Below are 19,012 nucleotides of genomic sequence, written 5' to 3'. Positions count from 1 at the left end.
ACACTGATAGGGGTGGGGAGGGAAATATATCCCTGGTGGTGGGGTCTGTTTGGAAGTGGCGGAAATGACGGAGGATGATACGATGTATACGGAGGTTAGTGGAGTGGAAGGTGAGGACCAGTGGGGTTCTGTCCTGGTGGCGATTGGAGGGGCAGGGTTCAAGGGCGGAGGTGCAGGAAGTGGAGGAGATGTGGTGGAGAGCATCGTCGACTATGTCGGAGGGGAAATTGCGGTCTTTGAAGAAGGAGGCCATTTGGGTTGTTCGGTAGTGGAATTGGGAATACGGGATGGCGTTTGTACAGGGGGCAGGGTGGGAGGAGGTGTAATCTAGGTAGCTGGAGGGTCAGTCGGTTTGTAGTAAATGTCTGTGTTGAGTCGGTCGCCTGAGATAGAAACGGAGAGTTCTAGGAAGGGGAGGGAGGAGTCTGAGATGGTCCAGGTAAATTTGAGGTCGGGGTGGAAGGTGTTAGTAAAGTGGATGAACCGTTCAACCTCCTCGTGGGAGCACAAAGTAGTACCGATATAATCATCGATGTAGTGGAGGAAAAGGTGGAGGGTGGTGCCAGTCTAGCTGCGGAAGATGGACTGTTCCACATATCCGACGAAGAGGCAGGCAAAGCTGGGGCCCATGACTACTCCTTTGGTTTGGAGGAAGTGGGAGGATTGGAAGGAGAAGTTGTTAAGAGTGAGTAAGTTTCTCAACCCCATTCTCCTGCTTTCTCCCCGTAACCCTTGATCCCCTTGATACTCTAGAACATATCTATCTCAGTCTTAAATATACTCAATGACCTGGCCTCCACAGTCTTCTGTGACAATGAATTCCATAGATTCCCCACTGTCTGACTGAAGAAGTTTCTTATTATCTCCGTTTTAAAAGGTCTTCCCTTTACTCTAAGGCTGTGCCCTCGGTTCCTAATCTCTCCTACCAGTGGAAACATCTTCCCAACATCTACTCTCTCCAGGCCATTCAGTATTCTGTATGCTTTGATTAGATCCCCCCTCCCCTTTCTAAACTCCATTGAGTATAGACCCAGAGTCCTCAAACATTCCTCATATGTTACACATTTCATTCCCGGGACCATTCTCGTGAACCTCCTCTGAACATGCTCCAGGGCCAGTACATCCTTCCTGAGATATGGGGCCCAAAATTGCAGACAACACTCCAAACCTGATCTGACCAGAGCCTTATAGAGCCTCAGAAGTACATCACTGCTTTTATATTCAAGTCCTCTCAAAATAAACGCTATCATTGCATTTGCCTTCCTAACTACTGACTCAACCTGCAAGTTTACCTTTGAGAGAATCCTGGATTAGAACTCCCAGGTCTCTTTGCACTTCAGACTTTTGAATTTTCTCCCCATTTAGAAAATAGTCCATGCCTCTGTTCTACCAAAGTGGATGACCTCACACTTCCCCACGTTGTACTCTAATCTACCACTTCTTTGCCCACGCTCCCAACCTGTCCAGATCTTTCTACAGCCTCCCTGCCTCCTCAGTGCTATCTGTCCCTCTACCTATCTTTGTATCGTCTGTAAATCTAACCAGAATGCCTTCAGTTCCTTCATTTACATCGTTAATGTATAAAGTGAAAAGTTGTGGTCCCAACATTGAGCCTTGCGGAACACCATTTGTCACCAGCTGCCATTCTGAGCCTTTTACCCCCACTCTCTGCCTTTTGTCAGACAGCCCAGCTTCTGTCCATGCTAGTACCTTGCCTCTAATGCCATGGACTTTTATCTTACTCAGTAGCCTCAAGGTCTCAAAGGCCTTCTTGAAGTTCAGGTAGATCACATCCATTGGCTCTCCTTGGTCAAACCTGCTCCTTCCTCAAAGAATTCTAGCAGATTTGTCAGGCATGACCTCCCCTCGATAAAACCACACTGACTTTGCCCTATTTTACCATACACTTAAGTTCTGGTCATTCCTAGTCTAGTAAGCCTTCTGAGCTACTTGCAATGCACTAACATCCTTCTGTAAGTATGGTGCCCTAGATACAGTCTCACCAATGCTATGTTTAAGTGAAGCACAACCTCCCAACTCTTGTGTTCAATGCTCCTTGCAATTAAACTTGAATATTCTATTAGCTTTCCTGATTATTTGCTATACCTGCATACTGACTTTCTGTGATTCATGCACCAAGATATCCCGATCTCTCTGCATCTCAGAGATCTGCAACCAATCACCATTTAGATAATATTGTTCCTTTTTACTCTTCAGTCAAAATGAATAATTTTATATTTTCCCACATTATACTCCATTTGCCAGATCTTTGCCCACTCAATTAACCTTTTTATATCTCTTTATATACTCCTTATATTCTCTCCACAACTTACTTTCCTACTGGGCTTTATGTCATCAGCAAATCGAGCAACCATACCGCAATTTCTTCAACCAAATAATTTATATAAATTGTCAAGAGTTGAGGCCCCAGTACTGATCCATAAGGCACAGCATTTGTGATGGTCTGCCAGTCTGAAAAAGATCCATTCATTCCTACTCTCTGCTTCCTGTTAGCCAGCCAATCTTCTATCCATGTCAATATGTTATCCCCAAACCATGAGTGTTTATTTTCTGCAGTAGCATCTGATGTGATACCTTATCAAGATTAGCAAAACAAGATCAAAGGGCTGAATGGTTTACTTCTATTTTCACTTTTGCTTGCTTTCTTTTCTGATAGAGATTACTGGGAACAGGTTTCTGAAGTAATCTTATGAATTGCTACGGTACATCATCATCGTGCAGTCACAGAGCACCAGTGGTGCTGGAGTGAATACTATGGGAAGAGTGCTGATAAAATGCAATATTTTACCCTGGATGATGTCAGGCTTCTTGGGTTTTCTTACAACTGTACTCATTTAATTAAGTGATTAGTAATATGTTACTAACCTAATTTTAAGTTTGCCATGTTGCTGAGACTTTGAAGATTTAGGAGTTGAATCTCACATTGCAGTGTATCCAGCATTTACCCTGCTCCTTTAATTGTGCCTTTGATTCATTCAATTAAACATTTAATCAGTAGTAGGTCCCAGGATATAAGGGATTTGGTGGGTAGTCTGCAAGTTTCATCTATATGTAAAGGTAAATGGACCAAGACTATATCACCAAAGTTGAAGAACTGTTTCGTAACAATAATTGACATTAATCACCAGGTCAGAGAAGGATTATCAGACTAATACTTGGAATGAGTGGAGACATGGACTTTTGGCCATTGCTAGTTGGCTTGTAGTGTCCTATTCAGGTGATCCTTAAAAGAATCACTGCAAACAGTTTTCAATGAGCAGAAATTATTTCACCTTTACCACTGTGCAGTCCCAGAAATTAAAATGATGCTGTAGCCCATTACCTTTTCCACAACCCCATGCATTCAGCATCCCAGGGCACTAAATTTGTGAAGAAACTAAATTAGAGAAGAAACCAGCCAACTTACCACATTCCTGAGCAATTTCAGGCCCAAACCCAAGATGGCCTATCTGCCAGGATCTTTCAGACCTCTTATTGGTGCAACCAAATTACAACAACATAACAATGCTGGCTGCCCATCTGATCAGACACCTCAGATAGGACAGGGAGGGAAGTAAAGGGGGGGGGGGGGGGGAAGGAGTTGCACTACTGGTCAGGGATGATATCACGGCTGTGCTAAAGAAGGACACTATGGAGGAGGTCTTGTGTTGTGAGGCATTATGGGTGGAGCTGAGAACTAAGAAGAGTGCAGTTACATTGTTGGGGCTATATTGCAGGCCTCCCAACAGTGAGTGTGAGTTAGAAGAACAAAAAGGTAAACAGATTATGGAAAGATGTAGAGGCAACAGGGTGGTGGTGTTGGGAGATTTTAATTTTCCAACATTGACTGGGATACACTTAGTGTCAGAGGTCTGGATGGGGCAGAATTTGTAAGAAGCGTCCAGGCGAGTTTTCTAGAGCAGTATCTCAATAGTCTAATGAGGCAAGGGGCCATGTTGGACTTGGTGTTGGGGAATGAGCCGGGCCAGGTGGTAGAAGTTGTGGTGGGGGATTTCTTTGGGAACAGTGACCATAATTCTGTAAGTTTTAGAATACTTGTAGACAAAGAATGAGAGTGGCCCTAAGGGAAGAGTACTAAACTGGGCCAAGGCCAATTATATCAAAGTTAAGCAGGAGCTGGGAAATGTGGATTGGACACAGCTATTTGAAGGGAAGTCCACATTTGAGATGTGGGAGACTTTCAAAGATAGGTTAATCTTTCAAAGATAGTGGAGGATAGGCATGTCCCATTGAAAGCAAAGAATAGTAAAGGCAAAATTTGTGAACCGTGGATGACTGGAGAAATCGTACGACTAGCCAAGAGGAAAGGGGAAGCTTACATAAGGTCCTGGCAGCTAAGAAAGAACAAGCCCTGGAGGAATATCAGAGAGTAGGATCAGTCTTAAACGAGGAATCAAGCGTGCTAAAAGGGGTCATGAAATCGCTTTAGAGAGCAGAATTAAGGAGAATCCCAAAGCCTTTTATTCTTCTATAAGAAGCAAGTCGGTAACTAGAGAAAGGATCAGTCCACTAAAAGATAAGCAAGGAAGGCTGTGTGTCGAACCTGAGAAAATGGGTGAGATTCTGAATGCTTACTTTGCATCAGTGTTCACTGAGGAGAGGGACGTAATGAATGTTGAGATTAGAGATAGAAAGTTTGTTTACTCTGGATCACGTTGACATAAGTAGGGAAAATGTGTTGGGTAGGCTAGAAGTTATGAAGGTGGACAAATCCCCAGGACTGGATGGGATCTATCCCAGGTAGCTGGGGGAGGTGAGAGAGGAAATAGCTGAGGCCCCGACAGATATCTTTGTAGCATCCTTAAACACAGGTGAGGTGCTGGAGGTCTGGAAGGTTGCTCATGTTGTCCCCCTGTACAAGAAGGGTAGTAGGGATATTCTTTGTAACTACAGACCAGTGAACCTGACTCAGTGGTGGTAAAGTTGCTGGAGAAGATACTGAGGGATACAATCTATTTATATTTGGAAAAGAATGGGCTTATCAGTGATAGGCAACATAGTTTTGTGCGGGGGAGATCATGCCTTACAAACTTAATAGAATTCTTTGAGGAAGTGACCAAATCGATAGATGAAGGAAGGGCTGTAGATGTGTTATACATGGACTTTAGTAAGGCATTTGATAAAGTTCCCCATGGTAAACTAATGGAGAAAGTGAGGTCACATGGTGTGTAGGGTGTTCTAGCTAGGTGGATAAAGAACTGGTTGAGGAACAGGAGACAGAGAGTAGTAGTTGAAGGGAGTTTCTCGAAATGGAGAAAGATGACTAATGGTGTTCCACAGGGGTCATTATCGGGGCCATTGTTGTTTGTGATATACATAAGTGATCTGGAAGAGGGCACTGTTGGTATGATCAGCAAGTTTGCAGATGACACGAAGATTGGTGGAATAGCAGAAAGCATAGGGGACTGCCAAAGAATACAGGAGAATATAGATAGACTGGGGAGTTGGGCGGAGAAGTGGCAGATGGAGTTCAATCCAGGCAAATGTGAAGTGATGCATTTTGGGAAGTCTAATTCTAGAGTGAATTATACAGTAAACGGAAGAGCCTTGGGAAAAGTTGATAAGCAAAGAGATCTGAGAGTTTAGGTCCATTGTACCCTGAAGGTTGCTGCACAGGTGGATAGAGTGGTCAAGAAGGCGTATGGTATGCTTGCCTTCATCGGACGGGGTATTGAGTATAAGAGCTGGCAGGCCACGTTAAAATTGTACAAGATATTAATTCGGCCACATTTAGAATACTGTGTACAGTTCTAGTTGCCACATTACCAAAAAGGATGTGGACTCTTTGGAGAGGGTGCAGAGAAAGTTTACCAGGATGTTGCCTGGCATAGAAGGTGCTAGCTATGATGACAGGTTGAGTAGGTTTGGGTTGTTTTCATTAGAAAAAAGGAGATTGAAGGGGGACCTGATTGAGGTCTACAAAATCATAAAGAGGATAGACATGGTAGATGGAGATGAGGTTTTTCCCAGGGTGACGGATTCAACAAGAGGTCACGCTTTCCAGGGGAGAGGTGACAAGTTTAAGGGCAAACACGTGGCAAACACTTCACACAAAGGGTGGTAGGTGCCTGGAACGTGTTGCCAACAGAGATAGTAGAGGCAGGCACGGTAGATTCATTTAAGATGCATCTGGACAGATGCATGAGTAGGTGGGAAGCAGGGCGATACAGATGATTAGGAATTGGGCAACAAGTTTAGACAGTGGATTTGGATCGGCTCAGGCTTGGAGGGCCAAAGGGCCTGTCGGGCTGTAAAGTTTCTTTATACTTTGTTCTTTGTTCTGATCAGGGTAGTAAATCAAAATATGCCTCTGTTTCCATGGAGTGAGATTTGAAACCAGGTTCCTGTGATTCTAAGTGAGTGTACCAAGGGAACATTAAATAGTGGAGAAAGTTAAAAATAATGGTTACTCCTCATTCTTTGTCCCTATGTTATTTCTGCCATTCCTGTAAGAGGGGAGGAGTTCTGCTTATTTTCTGCCACAATTATTATGCAAGACAGGGACAAGTCCTGAGGAAGTTCCTTTGTTTAGAAAACAATTATGCTGCCAGATACTATATTAAATACTTTGTTTAAAAAAAAGAAAAAAATTGGAATGAGCAAATTATTTTATGTTGTACCGTCTAGGAGAGTAAAAGGTGATATAAGATCCTGAGGAAACCTGACAGGGTGGCAGTGCAAAGGATGTTTCTTCTTGTGGGAGAATCTAAATTAAGGAGTCGCTATTTAAATAAATAGGGGTAACCCATTTAGAATAGATGAGCAGACATTTGTTTCTGTTAGATTGTGGAGAGTCTTTGGAACTCACGACCTCAACAGATGTTTGAAACATTCTTTGAATACTTAAACAGAGGTGTATAGATCCTTGGTAAGCAAGACAGTGAAATGTCATTGGGCATAGGTGGGAATGGTGGAGTTGATGTTAGAATGAGATCAGCATGATGTTATTAAATGGCAGAGCAAGCTCAAGAAACCAGATGGCCTACTTCTGCTCCCACCTCACATGTTTGTAAAGAACACATAAATATTTTGTATTTGAGGGCATATAAGTTATGGTTCTGTTGAAAGCTTCTTCCTTTGCTTTTTCTTCTGTGATTCAACAATACAATGTTCTCCTGAATATTCTCCCATCCTTCAGCTCCCATGATCTTCAAGTTCATTGACATTTCTTTTGCCCTTCCCTTTGGTGCTCCAGATGCTGGTTGCCCATGACTAATCTTTGGTAGCATATATTAATTCTGGTTCCCTAATGCCGATTATGAACATTCTGTTTAAATTCTCTGCATAGCCTTATTCCTCTCTATCTCTTAACTTCCACAATAGCTAAAACCTTTAATCTCTTTCAAACTTTTCAGCTCTGATCTCTGTTATAATACATTATGGCTAAATGCTTTGATTTATTAAATTCTAGATAGAAAATTCTATAGTCAGGCCTGTTGGTGTCTTATATGCAGGCATCGTAAAACTACATAGAAAACAGCATAGAAACAGCCATTTGTACCAGCTGGTCCATGCTAGTATTGATACTGCATATGTACCCCTTATCCTATCAATATAGCCTTCTATTCCTTTCTCCCTCATGTGTAGACTAAATTCTTCATAAATGCATCCATGCCATTTGTCTCAACCACTTTCATGATCCATCCACCCTCTAGACAGAGTTGATTTTGAATTCCCTAATGGCTTTATCCATGAACACCTTTTATTTATGGCTTCTAGTTTTCATCACTCCCATTTCTGTGTGTCTACCCCATCAACCCTTTTGTACTCTCAAAGGTCTCTATCATTTTTAGGTCTTTTTAGGCTTAATCTTAGTTCATCTGTGCGCACTTCCTGGTCAGCCTTTTAATGTTGTTTTTGCAAAAATGAGAGGTCCAGTGAAGTTTCACATGGTGGGACCCTGTACAATACAGGAGGCTGGCTTCGCAGGAATGCTTTTGCAGTCAACTATAAATGTGGGACTTTCAATAAATTACTTATAAACATATAAAGAGATCAACAATTTTAGTAAATGTTGAGTACTACTTATGAAGATGTTTGCATTGATGTTGGTTAAGTTTTAAAAATAAGTTTACTTGACATTGCTCTCCAAAACAGTAAGTATTTGAAAGTGTCGATATACGTTCTAAAGAATTTCCATTCCAGCTATTTTATAAGTCTTGGCATGGTTTAATGTCTCCTTTAAAATAGTGGAAGGACAAATTTAATTTTAATGAGTTAATTGCCATCATACATCTTTTAAAAAATTGATCAAATGTTTAGTTGTTTGTCTTATGAAATCTGCTTTAGGTTCTGTTTCCTCTGCTGTTTCCTGTAAGATATTTCATGTCCAAACAGTCCTCTGCATATAAAGTAAACTTTTCATCTTTGTTCCTTTCACAACATTCTTTATCTAATTCTCTCTAAATAAATAATTATTGGAAATGATTCTTCTCTATTTGCTTTCTGTAAAATTACATAACTGTAATGGTACAGAAGTCCATTCGTCTCAACGTGTTTGTACTGATTTTCTAAATGAGCATCGTGACTTAGTGCCATTATCTGACGCTTTCCCCATAACCTTGCACATTTCTATTAAACACACGTGAAATATTCTTGAATGACTCAAATGAACCTATCTTCACCAAATATTCCAGCCAGTGCACTCTAGTGCCGAACTACTAGTTATGATAATTGTTTTTTTCCCTCATGTTGCACTTACTATTTTCACAAATCATTTTAAATCTGTACCCCCTTCAAAAACTCTGTCCGCTCTAGTTTCTGATCCTTTAATGAGTGAGAGCAGTTTATTCCTCTCTGCTCTGCCCAAGACTGTAACGATTTTGAAAACATCTATCAAATCTAACATTTTACCAAGAATAGACATTAAACTAACGGGGCCAATAGTTACCTATTTTTTCTGTCTTCCTTTCACATAAAGTCGCTACATTGGCAGTTTTCCAGTCTTCTGGTCTTTTCCAGAAGGATTCTTGGGAGATTGTGACCAGGGTATCCAGATATCTCTGCAGCTACTTCCTTTAATATCCTACGATGTGTCATGATTGTGATAAGGTCAACCAGGTAGACCTCATAGAATATGAGTTCCCTGACTGGACTGTTAATCTGGTCAATTCAGAGACCCTGGCTGACATACACAAACAGGAGTGTCATAGGTTCTGTTCACTCTAAGAGCTACCTCTGAGGGATCAGTGTCAAGGACTCTCCACATATAAATAAATGGTGACTTGGTGACAGGATGCCAATGTCTGTGGAGTGACTTCAATGGCAAAGGGAGGAAAGCATGGTCCTGAAGAAATACACTCACAATAATCACCTTGAGTTTGGTTAAGCGTTTCTGGCATCGTGCCATTATTTGGGAAGCTTGACTTGTTCGATCCTGCTGTCGAAGACTGTGCCTCGTGTTTGGAAAGAATGCTTTTTTATGCTGGGCAAATGACATTGGGGACAGATGAAAAGCAATGAATAATTCTCCTGATAGCTTGTGGGTCTCCAGCTTTTTCAGTTATTAGGAATCTAACTTTCACTGAGGCAACAGATACTAAAACCTTTGAAGAGTTTATGGATTTAGTTAAGGGATATTACGGTCCTAAGCCTCCTCTAATTCCAAGATCCTATTGATTTTACTCGGTATTTCAAGAACCAAAGGAATCCATATCAGGGTTTCTGACTAGTTTAAGATGACTGGCAAAGGCATGTAACTTTGGTTTAACCCTTAATGAGATGCTGAGAGACTGTGTTTGTTTGGTAAGTGGGATTAATGATGTAATGATGTGAAAGGGCCTACTAGCTGAAGCCCAACTGGACTTCAAATTTATCTTTGGAAAATGTGGCAAGTGGAGCATATGAGTTGCAGTGGACACTCTTGCCAGCCCGACTGAGCTTGGGAGCACCACTTGATTAAGGGAAATTGCATAGCCTCATTCAGGACATATACTAAACAAAGAAACTCTTAACTCAGCTCACTGCAAAAACCCAAAACAAATCAAACCTCAGCCAAATGGTCAAGACTTTCTGCAGGTTCTGGGCCAGCAAGCCAATGTAGTTGCTGCCAGTATGCAGACTGGAGACATTCAAAGAATCCCACCCAGCCTAAATTAAGAGAATTCGTAGGACAGTTCCAGGAGAGTGCATACCCTGAAGAGTCCACCTACATTTGATTTTGAATAATTAAATTGCTGAGCAACATCCAAATCAGAGCAAATCAAAATAAACATCTGGTTCATGATCACCTGGTTCTAATGGAGGTTGATACTGGTGTGACCATTTCCATGATTGCAGAACCCAGCTTTAACAAAATCCATTCTGGACTCCAACCCTTAAGTTTGCACAAGACCTTGGCTAGATTGAGAAATTAGGTGGGAATCCTTTACAGATTAATGGTTCAACTTCAGTTCTGGTCTCTCATGAGAAATAGCTGGTTCAGTTCCCACTGATTGTAGTAAGTGGCTTGGGTCCAAGCTTGACTGGTGAAATTGGTTGAGAAAGATTCACCTGGATTGGCTCAGAATTTTTCGATTACATAATGGCTGCCTGAGTGAATCCTAATTATATACCTGGACGTTTTTCAGGAAGATCTAGGGACTTTCAAAGAAGCCAAGGCCACTTTGCATGTTGACCATGAAGCAAATCCATGATTCTGCAAGTTCTGCCGAGCGCCATTTGCCTTACAGGCAAAAGTAGAGGCAGAAATCAGAAGGCTGGAAAGCGAAGGAATCATCAAACCAGTCTACTTTGCAAAATGGACAGCACCTGTTGTACCAATTGTGAATCCAATGGGTTGGTTCAGATGATTTTAAACAAATGATAAACTGCTTTTTGTGGCTGAATAAGTTCTTCGCATGGAGGATTTATATGCAAAGCTGGCAGGGGTCTGCCCTTCATGAACTGGACATGAGCCATGCGTACTTGCAATTGTGCTTAGGTGAGGCTTCCTTGAAGTATGCTACAATTAACTCCCATAAGAGTTTGTACCAAAATACAAGACTGCCATGCAGGGTATTGTCAGCCTGTGCAATTTTTCAGCAAACGATGGAGAACATTTTACAAAGTCTAGCCCAGATTGCCATTTATCTAGATGACGTGCTAATAACAGGAAAGACCAATTAGGAGCACTTAGAGAACGTGGACATAGTCCTTAGACATATCTCCCAAGAGGGTGCACACCGTAGAAGGAATAATGTGTGTTCCAGGCAAAACTAGTGACCTACGTGGAATACAGAGCCAACAAGACAGGGTTACATTCATTGGAAGATAGTGAGGGCAACTCATCTGAACCGGAACTTAGTTCTTTCCTTGGGTTAGTGAATTATTAGAGAAAGTTCATCCATAACGTGGCCTCCATCCTGGTACTTTAGTATCAATTCTTAAAGGGTCAGCATTGGAAATGGTCGCTTAGACAAGCCGCAGCTTTGAGGGAAGTGAAGAAACAGCTATCATCCTTTAAGGTGTTAGCACAATATGATCCCATACAGCATCGGGGCAGTATTCGTTCACAGGTGGCCCAATAACATATGCAGCCAAGACTTTGGCTGCATGTCATCGCAGAGTGGGAGAGGGAGTTGAAATATTCGGTCATGGGGCGGTGGAGTTGAGAGGTGCGGGTGTCCTGGAGATGTTCCCTAAAGCACTCTGCAAGAAGGCGTCCAGTCTCCCCAGTGTAAAGGAGACAATGTAAAGTCATACATGGAGTCAGGAAGTTCCCCCAATAACTTTACTGACATAAATTTGTAATACTAACAGACCACAACCCCCTGTTAGGTCTACTTAAAGAGAACAAGGCAGTGCCATAGATAGCTTCAAGCCAAATTCAGCAGTGGGCTCTAATACTAAGTGTGTATAATTACAAGTTGGAACACCATCTGGGACTCCAAGTAGCAAATGCGGATGCATTGAGTGACTTCCCACTGGCAGGTTCACCACAGGTGGTGCTGCCACTAGAACAGTTCATCATCTTTTAAACTTTCTGGTCAAAAGTCACATCACACAAGGTTATAATCAACCTTTGTGAGGGGCAGTGCTTTGAAAGTTTGCGATTTCAAATAAACCTGTTGGACTATAACCTGATTTGGCGATGCCGGTGTTGGACTGGGGTGTACAAAGTTAAAAATCACACAACACCAGGTTATAGTCCAACAGATTTAATTGGAAGCACTAGCTTTCGGAGCGCCACTCCTTCATCAGGTGGTTGTGACTATAACCTGGTATCATGTGACTTGACATTGTCCACCCCAGTCTAACACCCACACCTCCACATCATGAAATTTTCTGGACACACTTCCAGTCACAGCTGACAATATTGTATCAGATTTTGGGCATAAAAAGACCTAGGGCTGTCACATCCAGAATTATATAGTCATTGAGATGTCCGGCATGGAAACAGACCCTTCGGTCCAACTTGTCCATGCTGACCAGATATCCCAATCCAATCTAGTCCCACCTGCCAGCACCCGGCCCATATTGCTCCAAACCCTTCCTATTCATATACCCATCCAGATGCCTTTTAAATGTTGCAATTGTACCAGTCTCCACCATGTCCTCTGGCAGCTCATTCCGTACATGTACCACCATCTGTGTGAAAGAGTTGCCCCTTGGGTCTTTTTTATAGCTTTCCCCTCTCACCCTAAACCTATGCTCTCTAATTCCCACCCCAGGGAAGAGACTTTGTCTTTTTATCCTATCCATGCCCCTCATGATTTTATAAACCTCTATAAACGTTTTTGGACCAGGAGAGACCAGATCACAGTAAAGGATGGCATGTTGTTATGGGGAGTAAGAGTGATTGTTTGGAGCAAAGATTGCCGCCAGAGTTTGGCTGAACTCCTCCAGGGTCATTCAGGGGTTTCCAAGTTGAAGTTGTTGCCGAGAAGTTATGTCTGGTGGCTAGAATTGTATACAGACATAGCTGCGTTAGTGGGCAGTGCCCAGAGTGCCAACAAAGCCACAAATTACCGTCAGCAGCTCCCACATATTCATGGGAATGCCTGGGTAAATCCTGGACTCACTTACATATCAACTATGCAGATTCTTTCTTGGGCTCAATGTTCTTAGTCATTGTGGATGTCCACTCAAAGTGGCTGGCTGTGCATAGCGGTTATTCGTCAAGCACAGAGATGATCATAGAAAAACTGTGAGCACCTTCTACAATACATTGACTCTCTGAAGTCTTGGTCGCAGACAATAGGCCATTGTTTACCAGCAGGGAATTTGAGTATTTCCGAAAGTCGAATGGTATTCGTCATACAGGGACAGCTCCATACCATCCATTATGCAATGATGTGGCAGAAAGAACAGTCCAAACAGAACAGTCCTAACTTTGAAGGCAGACCTAAAGAAACAGTCTACAGCTTCCCTAGATACTAAACTGTCCTGGTTCCTATTTGATTATAGGATCACCCCTTGCGCAACTGCAGGGATAGATCCAGCAGAGTTACTAATGGGGAGAAGACTCCACACCAGGTTAAAACTGATCTTCCTGCACCTGGACAGGGTTTGGGCGGAGGGAACAACAATGCTGGACTCTGCTAAGCAAGAGAGACAGTTTACTTCAGGGACCGAAGTTTAGTGTAGGAACCACGGGAATGGCCCTGCATGGGTAAGAGGGATAGTTCGTGTGAGACCAGGTCCAGTGATTGGAGTTCATGGAGATGTGATGGTCCTGTATAAGCACATGGGCTATATGAAAGCTGCAAACTTGCAAATGGTGCGGGAGCAAAACATGACTGGCTCCTCAACTGATTTTCTGATTGTTCCAGAACCCATGGATTCTCCCTCTCTGTCAAGGAATCTGAGATGGACGTGATGGATGTTGCCACCTTGATGCCTTTGCCCACCTGAAAAGAACAATGAATTTCTTCTGAGATGCTCCAAGCACAAGAGGTGAGCTGTTGTATGCCCATATTAGAGGCAAAGTTGAAGCAACCTGACCTGGTGCTAAAACACCCCAGGAGGAGCTACAAAAGTAAAGAACTGGCGTTTGTCCTTGACTCGGAGGGGGAGGTCAGCCAGATAGACCTCACTGAATGAGTTTCCTGATTGGAGCTGTTAATCTAGTCCAATCAGGGAGTCCAGAGTTAACAGATATAAATAGATGTAGGGCCCGGGTGTCCTTGGAGAAGGAGCACGCGGTGTCCACCAACACCCTGGAGTTGTTCAGGGAGAGGTGGGCGCCGCGGGGAGTGGAGTGCATTATTTCTCCCTCCAACGCTATTTTGATTTAGTCCCTACCCTCCCCTTCACTGTTTTGATCACACAGCATTGCCCTTCGATGTGAAGGGCAGTGTTTGTCACTGGCCACTCGGGTGTTTTCCTATCTTCCTGGTGGTGGAAATTGAATAAAGATTGGTGCACTTTGTGTCTTTCACTATGTCTCACACGTATACACACACACCATGGGTGCTGGGGAAAAAATAAGCACTACCGCACTTAGGTGGTAGTGTGGGGGTTAAATTTAAAAAAAAGAAAAATAAATAAATAGGAGATTAGTGTGGGGTTTAAAAAAAAAGAAAAAATATATATAAATAGATGTGTCAGGGGTTCTGTTCACTCAGAACTGGTCTGAGGAAACTGGATCAGTGTCAAGGACTCTGCACATATAAATAAAGGGTGATTCGGTGATGGGATACCAGCCTCTGTGGAGTTAATTTAGAATTTCAGGACCATTAGGTCCTGGCTACTTATAAGTCTTTAGCCCAATCAGTTTCACTTACTCTTTTATTTTCTCTGGTGATATCATTATTTTTATTTCCTGTTCTTTCCAAGTTATTTTTCCAAGGATAGGTTAGTCCAAAGCCAGAGAGTATAGGATTAAGATGAGAGGGAGGAGGATCCAAGATGGTGGCAATCTGAATAGATCAGCCTTGCTGAGCTCTTGCACCCCAACCCAGGGTAGTAATATTTTTAACCCCCACCTTAGATTTTTTTTGGAAAAAATACTGTTAAACGGTTGTACTACCATTTAAATCCTTTCTCAAGTGTGCGAGAATGACTAGGGGGGAAGCAAACGGCCAAGTCCCAACACTCAGGACACCCGCTGAAAACATTGGGTGGGCCCGTGACTGCAACTGCAGCTCCCTCGGCAGCTGTGAAAGAAATGCCTGCTCAGCAGCAAATTATGGAGGAACTCTGAGCGATCCTACAGCGGATCCAGGAGATGAGGAAAGAGACTCGTAATCGGCTGAAGCCAATCTTGGCTACGCTGCAAAAGCACGAGAAGGAGTTGGAAGGACTCGGGAAGCAAGTTGAAGAGGTTTAGCAGCAGACTTCAGCGTTGGAGACTAAGGTCGAGTCCTTAGCGGGGCAGATCCAGGCCCTTGAGCAACAGGTTCAGGCCCTGACTGAACAAGTCGATGACCTGGAAAATAGAGGTAGGAAGAAAAATATCCAGGTCCTTGGGCTGCTGGAGGGAGTAGAAGATGGACAGCCAGCAAGTTTTTTTGAAGACTGGCTGCTGCAATTTCTTGGCTGGGATGCCAAGGCGGACCGGGTGAAAGTTGACAGAGCTCACTGGTTTGAGATGTGCAGATCCGGTCAGGGTTAGCACCTCTGCCAATTCTGATCCTATTTCAAGGCTACAGGGACAAGCAGAGAGTAATGGAAACTTCTAGAAGGTTGGGGAGAGATCCGCAGGGCCTGACCTATCAGGGAACTCAGATAATGTTCTTACAGGACTTTTCTGCAGCAGTGAATCATAAGAGGAAATTGTTCGATGAGGTTAAGAGAAGGTTCAAGGACCTTGGTATTCAATATTCAATGAGATACCCAGCAGTGCTTCGTATTACTTACAAGGAGACTGTGCGATTGTTTGATTCCTCGGAGCAAGCAAAAAACTTCTTGGACACTTTAAAATAATGCAGATAGATTTATGGACATAGATAATAATGTATGTTTTTTTTCTTGTTTTTATTTCTTGTACTTTCACTCTTTTCCAAAGGAGTTGCTGTTGGTGTTTGTTCCCTCCAAACTGGAGTGGTATAGATATATTGTGGGGGGTGGGCAGAGTGCTCACTGTTTTTGTTATACCATTGTATTTACAATGTCCTTGGTTTGGTTCCTTCCATTGCTTGGATTTGGGGTGTGGCTTGAGTTGGAAGGGGGGATGGATGTTGGTGTTGGAAATGTACGGGTCCTCTGTGGGCAGGGGGTAGTGTCCCCCATTAAATGACTTTTGTGTTTTGCAGTTTATATTTACTTTAGTTTTTGGTAAATAGACTCTATGAGTCTCCTTTTGAGTATGCTCAGTGTGCTGCAAGTTGAATTCTTCCTCTTGGCAGGTCAAAGGTGATTGTAAAGGATCCTGGTTAGCAGCATTCTTAAATGGAGCACCTGGAATATCAGAGCAATTCGTTCGTTAGTTAAAAGGAAAAAGGTGTTGTCGAACCTTAGAAAGGAGAGGATGGATGTTGCCCTGTTGCAGGAGACTCATCTTAATGACAAGGAACACTTGAATTTACAGCAGGGTGGGTTTGATCGGGTGTTTTTCTCCTCTTTTATCACTAGGAGCATAGGAGTGGTCATACTTGTCCGGAAGGATCTTCCATCTAATTTAATAGATTGTGTTAACGATAAGTATGGTCGGTTTGTTATTCTTAAGGTCTTTATACATGGTGAGGAACATGATACTTTGAATGTCTACGGTCTGCCGGCCCACCCACTTAAAGTTTTGACTGATGCACTTATCTAAGCTGATGGCCTTGCCATTGCGGCATATTATTATGGGGGTGGAGGGGGAGAGCTTTAATTGCCTTATGGATCTTGTGCTGGATAGAATGCAGAAGGGACCCCCAAAGCTTTCTTCACAATCTAAACAGTGATTTATGTGTGGAACTGAGATTGTTAGACGTCTGGAGGCATCTCCAATCTACGGGCAGAGAGTTTATGTTCTTTTCCAATCCTCATAAGTGTCACACAAGGATTGATTATTTCCTAACTGCCGTGGCTTTTTTAGAGTCGGTGGTATCCTGTTCAATTGGGGATATTGCCATCTCTGATCATGCAGCAGTGGTTAAGATTAAGGATGACACACTGGGCTCACAGTACAGGCAAATGGATTCCTTCTTCCTCAAGTAAAGCAAGTTTGTAGAATACTTCTCTTGGGAATTTGAAACTGCTAAAGTCGATGCTAGAGGGATAATTATCTCCTATTCAGCCAGCCAGAAGCAACAGTAGGGATAGCAGCAGCGTCTGCTTGAGGCTCGATTGAAGGCAGCAGAGATGGCAAATTACAGTAGACCATCGGTGACTTAGCTGCAGCAGATCACAGCAAGGAAGGAACTTTCCTTTGTGAAGCAGAGGCTTTTTGAGCGTGGTGATAGGCCAGGTAAGTATTTGGCATGTCTGGCCAGGAAGAAGAATGCCTCCCAGTCCATTGTTTCTATTCGGAAAGGGAATGGGATTCTTTCTTCTGATGCTAAAAAAATTTCAGAGGTCTTTCTCTGAACTTTACCAGTCTGAATGCTGTGAGGACAGATGGGATAAGATGGAGTCTTTTTTTTGGGAGCTTGGATCTATCTGGTGTGTCTGCTGAACAGGCATCTTTTCTTAGTGCTCTGTTAACAGGCCCTGATGGCTTGCCTAGTGTGTTTTGTAAAGAATTTGTAAATATACTGTCGGGGTTGACATGTATAATTGTTCATATAGTCAGTAATGCCTCCCGCCATCCTTGAGAGAGGCTAATAACTCGCTTATCCTCAGGAAAGGGAAGACCCCAGAAGACTGTGCTTCTTACAGACGCATCTTGTTTTTAAACTCTGATTCTAAAATTTTGTCTAAGGTGCTGGCATTGAGGTTGAAAAGGGTGTTAAGGAGAGTCAGACGAGATTTGAAAGAGTCATAGATCATCTAATAATGTTAAAAGACCGCTTAACATGATTCAAGCGTGCCAGCAACGGTTCAAGGGTTGGTGTTTTCCTTGGACATGGAGAAGGCATTTGGTGGAATGGCTGTATCTTTTATATAGCTGAAAATGTGTTGCTGGAAAAGCGCAGCAGGTCAGGCAGCATCCAGGGAACAGGAGAATCGACGTTTCGGGCATAAGCCCTTCTTCAGGAATGAGGAAAGTTTGTCCAGCAGGCTAAGATAAAAGGTAGGGAGGAGGGACTTGGGGGAGGGGCGTCGGAAATGTGATAGGTGGAAAGAGGTCAAGGTGAGGGTGATAGGTCAGACTGGGGTGGGGGCGGAGAGGTCAGGAAGAAGATTGCAGGTTAGGAAGGTGGTGCTGAATTTGATGGATTTGACTGAGACAAGGTGGGGGGAGGGGAAATGAGGAAACTGGTGAAATCCAAGTTCATCCCTTGTGGTTGGAGGGTTCCTAGGCGGAAGATGAGGCGCTCTTCCTCCAACCGTCGTTGTGGTCTGGCGATGGAGGAGTCCAAAGACCTGCATATCCTTGGTGGAGTGGGAGGGGGAGTTGAAGTGTTGAGCCACAGGGTGGTTGGGTTGGTTGGTCCGGGTGTCCTAGAGGTGTTCTCTGAAACGCTCTGCAAGTAGCCGGCCTGTCTCCCCAATATAGAGGAGGCCACATCGGGTGCAGAGGATGCAATAGATAATGTGTGTGGAGGTGCAAGTGAATCTGTGGTGGATATGGAAGTTTCCTTTGGGGCCTTGGAGGGAGGTGAGGGGGGAGGTGTGGGCGCAAGTCTTGCACCTCCTGCGGTTGCAGGGGAAGGTGCCGGGAGTGGAGGTTGGGTTGGTGGGGGGTGTGGATCTGACAAGAGAGTCACGGAGGGAGTGGTCTTTACAGAATGCTGATAGGGGATGGGAGGGAAATATATCCTTGGTGGTGGGGTCCGTTTGGAGGTGGCGGAAATGACGGCAGATGATGCGCTGTACATGGAGATTGGTGGGGTGGTAGGTGAGGACCAGTGGGGTTCTGTCCTGGTGGCGGTTGGAGGGGCGAGGCTCAAGGGCGGAGGAGCGGGAAGTGGAAGAGATGCGGTGGAGGGCATCGTCGACCACGTCGGCGGGGAAATTGCGGTCCTTGAAGAAGGAGGCCATC

At 43.6% G+C, this 19,012-nt stretch overlaps 1 long non-coding RNA gene across 2 annotated transcripts in view; it reads left to right on the top strand.

Moving 5' to 3' along the window:
- Positions 1-19,012, top strand: part of LOC122564341 (uncharacterized) — a 54,964-nt gene that overhangs the window by 13,173 nt on the left and 22,779 nt on the right. For both annotated transcript variants that reach the window (XR_015752905.1, XR_015752904.1), the window contains exon 2: positions 13,773-13,896. This is a non-coding gene — a long non-coding RNA (uncharacterized LOC122564341). The remainder of the gene's footprint in view (positions 1-13,772; positions 13,897-19,012) is intronic.

This window comes from Chiloscyllium plagiosum, unplaced genomic scaffold (genome assembly GCF_037043375.1).
Source record: "Chiloscyllium plagiosum isolate Xiang-an unplaced genomic scaffold, Cpla_swu_hap1 HiC_scaffold_34, whole genome shotgun sequence".
Classification (NCBI taxonomy): domain Eukaryota; kingdom Metazoa; phylum Chordata; class Chondrichthyes; order Orectolobiformes; family Hemiscylliidae; genus Chiloscyllium; species Chiloscyllium plagiosum.
The sequence above is the reverse complement of the archived record's forward strand: the minus strand, read 5'-3'. Positions and strand labels throughout refer to the sequence as shown.